Consider the following 7497-nt stretch of genomic DNA (forward strand, 5'->3'; position numbering starts at 1 on the left):
AAAAGACAAGAAGTGGAAGCGGGGTTTATGTTACCTGTTTAACTATAAAATCTTATAGGCAACCAAGTGGAAGAAAGATTTAATTTTCCATTGATACTCAAAGAGCAAACAGGAACAATGACTCAAATCATAACAAGCAACTTTTTGAGTGCCTATTATGTGCCAGGCACTTCACATATATCATCTCATTTAATACTCATAGCAAATCTATGAGTTATGTGCTAAGATTATCCCCATTTTCTTTTTATATATATATATATAATATATTTTAATTAATTTATTTATTTATTTTTGGCTGCTTTGGGTCTTCGTTGCCGCACGCAGGCTTTCTCTAGTTGCAGCGAGCGGGGGCTACTCTTCGTTGCAGTGGGGGGGCTTCTCATTGCGGTGGCTTCTCTTGTTGCAGAGCATGGGCTCTAGGTGCGCGGGCTTCAGTAGTTGCAGCATGTGGGCTCAGTAGTTGTGGCTCGCGGGCTCTAGAGCACAGGCTCAGTAGTTGTGGCGCACAGGCCCAGTTACCCCGTGGCATGTGGGATCTTCCCAGACCAGGGCTCGAACCCGTGTCCCCTGCACTGGCAGGTGGATTCCCAACCATTGCGCCACCAGGGAAGTCCCTATCCCCATTTTCAACATGAGTAAATGAAGAATCAGAAAAGTTAAGTCACCTGCCTGCGGGCATACATCTAAGAGGCAATAGAGATGGGATTCTGGATATGTCAGAGTCAAGGGCACCTTCTCCTCCTATTACATCCTGTTTTCTCTTGGATCAATGGTACTCAGAACTGTATGACAACTTTTTAAAGTAATGAACTCACCGCTGCTGAAAGTGTTAAGGTCAAATGTCTGTAGCTGACATAGATACTCTAGAGGGGGCTCTTGGAATGGATGGGGGTTATATTGGAGTAAAGCATTTAAATGTACGCTCTGGAAAACCGTAAGAATTCTATGAAGCCTCATGGAGGCTGCCATGCTCTAAGCTAAATGAGAGAAGGGCTCTGAAATGTCCATACCCTCCCTTCTCTCAATCAGAGCCATTACACTTTCATCTGAAGCCTAGCATTACTGAGTAATGACTATACACTAGGCACTGTTTTTAAAACTTTACATGTATTAATCCCTTTAATCTTTACAACTACACTTTAAGATAGGTACCATTATTTTCCCCATTTTACAGATGGTAAAAAAAAAAACCCCATAAAAACAAACAAACCAAAAACTGAAGTCATGAAGAAGTGAAGGTACTTAACAAGTTGAGTATGTGGTAGAGCTAGGATTTGAGCCCAGGCTGTCTGGTATAAGAGTCTTTACTCCTTACAAAATATGCCAATCAGTCTCCCAATTTCATTATAAATATCACATTTCCTTGAAAGAATTTATATGAACAAAAAGTGATATAAATTAAAAATCGGTTGAAAATTACTATAATTACATCCTCTGGCGTTTTCCTTAGAATTCTAAAAATCTGTGATTTCAAATTTCATTGGTTCAATAACACTCCTCTAGGATGGGCTAGGAACACCCTATGACTTTTTGTACCCAGCTAAGACCTTGGCCACAATCTTTGACTGCAGACTTGAATGGTGCCCTTGGCTTTGCTAAGCCATGACTTTCTGGGTTTGACCCTGGCTGTACCTGCACACTCGCAAGTTACCACAGCCTGACTTGGTCTCCTGGTTCCAGAATTTACTCCCTGGCAGTTGTCTTCTTTACCTAAGTTCTGAGCCATTTGAGGAAAGAAGGCCAACCACTGAAAACCAAAGACATCTTTGCAACTAAAAAGTTTAAGTGGGAAGATATAACTTCGGGTGAAAGCCAAAATGAGCTTGAAAAATCTTTCCCCTGCTCCAGTCTAAAACTTGTAACAATCTATTTGAGGGGACATTTGAGTTTATTATATACATAATTGTACGTATAGGTTGCTGCCTCCTACTGGTCTTGGAGAAGAACACATCTCCCACCCTCAAAATTTTGTGATGTTCATCAGCTCATTATTCTTTTGCAAAGTGGAATATAACATAAAAAAAAGGACAGACAGATTTTCTACAGCATACTGTGGCACCTTCAGTGCCTCAATTTTGCTAGAACATGAATTACCCAACTTGGGGAGTCCACTGAAGCAACAAAGCACCTAAAATTGTATTTCCTCACTCAGAGAGCCATGTAAGTGACTGACATTAAAAAAAGCAAGAGTAAGTAAAATTTGATCATCATTCCTTCTCTGTCCAGAGGCTATAGAGATTTGGGGAAATGCAGGTAACTAAGTGTGCCTAATACTTAAATTATTAACTATATTATCAAAGCTGATGTTTCAATTTACACTAAGCGTCACCCGTTAGACTCATTTGTTTGTACCTGTAGATTTATGAAAAGGTATGCATCTTAAGGACAGAGAATATGCCATGTCTTTGAAACTCGAGATACTAGGACACCTTCTAGTCACACATAAGTAATAAGATCTTAAAGAGAATGAATAAAAAACATTGCGAAGAGTGGTAGCATTTGTTATAATGTTCCAACCAATGAACTACTCAGTGACAGACTAGTCATTTCCTCTCAACCATATTGAAACAAACAATAATTTATTTCAAACTGGTTAAGTTCAGTCTTGCAGTCATATCCTCTATGTCCTCCCTTCAAATGTCGAACTTATCACTGGTATTACTATGCATACTGATTCTTTAATCTCCTGCAATTTTACACTTATAAAATAAAACAAGAAGATCCAAGAAAGAAAAACACCGACTTGCCAGTTTAAACAAGCAGCCAAATGAAAGACATGTAACTCTGGGGAGCATAGGATAATTACTGCCTAAGATCAGAGATTCTTGATAAATTGACTTTTTGAATGTGCAGCAGCATAAACTGAATGAACATTGCCTTGAAAATTGAAGATTAAAATTGGACTAAAAGTTTTTCCTAGGAGCTGACACCCAGAGAAGATGCAATCATCAAGAAGTAGTAAATAGCTGTCTCTCATACTTTCAGGGACTTCAATAACTTTCCTCCAATAGCTGCAATACCATCAGGGGTATCTTTACTCGTGAATGCAAAGTTTGTTTAAACAGAATATAAAATCATCATTAAAAATGAAATGAAAATGTTGAAACTATACAGTAAACTGAAGAGACAAATTATTATGTAACAATTGAGAAATTATTATTTGTACTTGACTAAATAGTGTATGGGGGTATACAATTTATCCCAGTAAATTTAAATTTTTCAAGAAACACAGTATAATATTCAGAAAAAAAGTTTACTTATGTTAATGCAAGAAAGATATTTTTTTAATTTATTTATTTTTGGCTGCCTTGGGTCTTCGTTGCTGTGTGCAGGCTTTCTCTAGCTGCGGCGAGCAGGGGCTACTCTTTGCGGTGGCTTCTCTTGTTGCGGAGCATGGGCTCTAGGCACGTGGGCTTCAGTAGTTGTGGCACATAGGCTCAGTTGTTGCGGCTCGTGGGCTCTAGAGTGCAGGCTCAGTAGTTGTGGCGCATGGGCTTAGTTGCTCTGTGGCATGTGGGATCTTCCCAGACCAGGGCTCGAACCCGTGTTCCCTGCATTGGCAGGCGGATTCTTAACTGCTGCACCACCAGGGAAGCCCGAGAAAGATTTTAAACACATGGCAGAGTTTCTTCTATCAGATTTTAGAAAATCTCAAGGCAAAAATAGCTTTTAAAAATCAAGTCCAAGGGGCAATTAGACAAGATATATCAAGAGCATCAAATATATTCATACTCTTAACCAAGCTGTACAGAAACCCCTTCCTATGATTTAATTCTAATCATATAAATTTGTAAACAATGGTTTATGTAAAATACTGTTCAAAGACATGGAGGACACAATTCCTAGAGGAAAAGGAAAGATTTTGTGTATATTTGAAGTTTTACATTAAGTTTATAAGGAAGCGACTTCCCTGGTGGCCCAGTGGTTAAGAATCCGCCTTCCAATGCAGGGGATGCGGGTTCGATCCCTGGTCGGGGAACTAAGATCCCACATGCCGCAGGGCAACTAAGCCCACACGCCTCAACTACTGAGCTTGCGCACTCTAGAGCCCACGTGCCACAACTAGAGAGCCCATGCACCACAACTACTGAGCCCATGCGCCACAACTAGAGAGAAGCCTGTGTGCCGCAACTAGAGAAGCCCACACACTGCAACGAAGAGCCCACCCACTGCAACAAAAGATCCCGCATGCCGCAATTAAGATCCTGTGTGCCACAACTAAGACCCGATGCAGACAAATAAATAAATATTTTTTAAAAGTTTATAAGGAAAATAACCAGTAAAATCTGAGTCACAGTGCTTTAGGTGAACCCATTAGTACCCATGGGCTATTGAGGCCTAGGAAACCTTGGAACTGGAAAGAGAATACTATGAAAACTTAAATTCCCATATTTTAGAAGGATATTTAAGGATATGGGAAAGTTTTCATAATATATTTTTATGCAACAAGAAAGATAAGTATCAACATGTTAATAATGGTCACCTCTGAACAGTAAGAATATATATATGTGTGTGTATATATATATATCTCCAGCATTTCAGTACTCAAAATTAACCAAAGGCTTGCAGGAATCTGGAGAGTTTTTAATCAAGAAAAATGACTGAATAGCAGCTAGAACAGCAAGATTTGTAGTGTTTTAAATTGCCTTATTCCTATAACCCCCTCCCAATCTCCATGGTAGCATTGAAAGCAGGCACAATCATGGTGAAAAGCAGCAGTCTGGTAACAACTAGAAGGACTAGAAAGGCTAGATTCTCCTTCAAAGATAAATTCCGCTGATTCACTTTGTTATAAAGCAGAAACTAACACACCATTGTAAAGCAATTATACCAGGGAGGTAGAAAAAAAAAAGATAAATTCCCAGATAACTGTCATTATTTGATTTGGAGGGTGGTTCCCTAGAAGACACCACTCACAAGTCAGCCTTTATTTGACCAGATTTGGAGCTTGCCCAGTGTGAACAGCCTTTTTCCTGGGGGAGTTAAATGAGTAAATCATCAGAGGCAATTCTTGAATATCTCAGCTGTCTGAGGTAGTAAATAAGAGATGGAGCAAACACTAGGCTAATCCAAAACTTAAAAGGAAAAGTTGGAGAATGAGATGTGCACAGGGGTTTTTTAAAAGCTCATACATATTCCTGGGCACCTAGAAAGCTGCACACATGCCTAGGGCTGTGCATATGTGTGAGGCTGTGTACATATCCAAGAAGGACTTAAGAAGGTTGTAAGCTTTCACTTCTGACCTCGAGACTCTCCGCAATCAGGAAGTGAAGGCTAAGGCAGAGTTATAAACTGCCTGGCTAACAGTTAAGAGTATGTCCCAACATACACAGAGATGCTTGGCAAAAACTGGGAGACTTCCTGGTTCTGGGCTTTTAGGGAAATCTCAGTCCAATTATCAGCTGACCACTAAGCAAACCGTGTAGAGACTTCAGTGGCCACAGACAACAAACAATAAATACTTTACAGCATTAGTTTAGAAAAGACTCTAAATGAAAATATTCCTCAAAGTAATATGAGGATCAATTCAGGTTTCCCTCTTCATAATATATCTTTCTTGAATCATGAAAGAAATCAGTTTAACTTCTTGGTGTCTATACGAAGTAGGGGTGCTAGGGTTGAAAGAAGAATGTATAATTTCTTCCCCCAAGCACTGATCCCAGTGGCTAAATTGTGCATGAATAGAAATGACAGCTAATTCTCCCAGCAACACACACCCAGAACAATTTGCACTCGATATATCATCCTGTACACGTTTGCATAAATTATCTTTATTCACAGCATAACAATTATAAGCACATATAGTTTATAATGAAAAAAACATGTATATAGTATTACTATAAATTTATCTGTGATATGTAATTTCATTTGAGATATCTAAAATAAAATATTGGCAAATGTCATTCATTAATTTTTTTAGGCTGTGTTGGGTCTTTGTTGCTGTGCATGGGCTTTCTCTAGTTGCGGCACGTGGGCTTCTCATTGTGGTGGCTTCTCTTGCTGTAGAGCATGGGCTCTAGGCGTGCGGGCTTCACTATTTGCAGCATGTGGGCTCAGTAGTTGCAGCACATGGGCTCAGTAGTTGTGGCTTGTGGGCTCTAGAGTGCAGGCTCAGTAGTTGTGGTGCATGGGCTTAGTTGCTCTGTGGCATGTGGGATCTTCCTGGACCAGGGATCGAACCCGTTTCTGCTGCACTGGCAGGCAGATCCTTAACCACTGTGCCACCAGGGAAGTCCCACTCTTTTTTAAGTGTTAGTTTTTTCACCCATTTCTAGGATTCTATTTAAAAGGACCATGGCTTGAACTTCATTTTTAATTTTGCTTCCCCCATAGCACTTAGTACATTACTAATGTATAATATTAAATAAAAATTAGTTGGTAATTAATTATATAATCTTACTCAAAGATCAGAATTACAATCACAGTAGAATAAGTCAAGACAGGTTTATTTTATGGATATAACAGATAATCTTATAGATATCCAAGGACTGAACCCAAGATACTATTTGGCCAGGTGGGACAGAACCTAGAAAGTCAGAAGCTGAAACTACTTTTCCTCTCTCGTGGGTCATAAGTTCTCCAGTCTCTATCTGTGTATATACTTAATTCTCCTATTCTTCTTTGCAGGTTTACTTTTTCTCTGTATTCATGGATCTTTGATCCTCTATACTTCCAGTCTCAATTTGGCTTAGACTTGTTCTAGAGTTAACTCAGGCCAAAATTTCACATGGTCATTTCCTTTAAGAACCCTTTGCTTAACTGTCCTATTCTCTCAGTGCCTCAACTCCAATGCCAAGGGAAAGTACTCATTATCTGATAGGTCCACTTTGGGCCAGGTGTCTATCTCTAATCCAACCAGCTAATGGTCATTTAAAGGTGGATCAAGTACTTGCAGAAAGGTTTTGTTTAATATATTAATAGATTTGTTATATCTAAAATATTATATACACACAAATCCTGGCCAAGGTAACTGTCACAGAATCATTGCATTTTAGCATCAGAAGAGACCTTCCTAATTTTTTAAATTAGAAAAACAAGGACTAGTGATGTTCTATGACTTGCTGAAGTTCATGTAATTGTCAGTGGGCACAGCTATGACGAGAACCCAGGTTACCTGACTCTTGATCAAGTATTTTTTCTAATGTAGCTCACTGTAGCAAAATAAACTTGAATAGCTGGTCTGAATTAATAAAATATTTTGAGAGAAAGGCAGCACCATTATTTCAAATAAACACAATAATATTAATAAGCCTATATGAGTACCATATAGCCAGTTCCTAGGGAACCCACTTCAATGTATAGATAAAAATTTTATCATGAAAAGTACACCAAATTTTGATTGTGAATAAGTACTTCAAATTTTTTTTAGAGAAACATTTTAGTAAGCAGTACAAATAGTCCCTTTCTAATCTTTTTTACTATATTCATTTGCCTAGAACACACTTTTATTTCCCCAATTTAAAGAGAAGGTAACACAATCTCTGCACAATCTCTGTA

The sequence above is a fragment of the Eschrichtius robustus genome, chromosome X (genome assembly GCF_028021215.1).
Source record: "Eschrichtius robustus isolate mEscRob2 chromosome X, mEscRob2.pri, whole genome shotgun sequence".
Lineage (NCBI taxonomy): Eukaryota > Metazoa > Chordata > Mammalia > Artiodactyla > Eschrichtiidae > Eschrichtius > Eschrichtius robustus.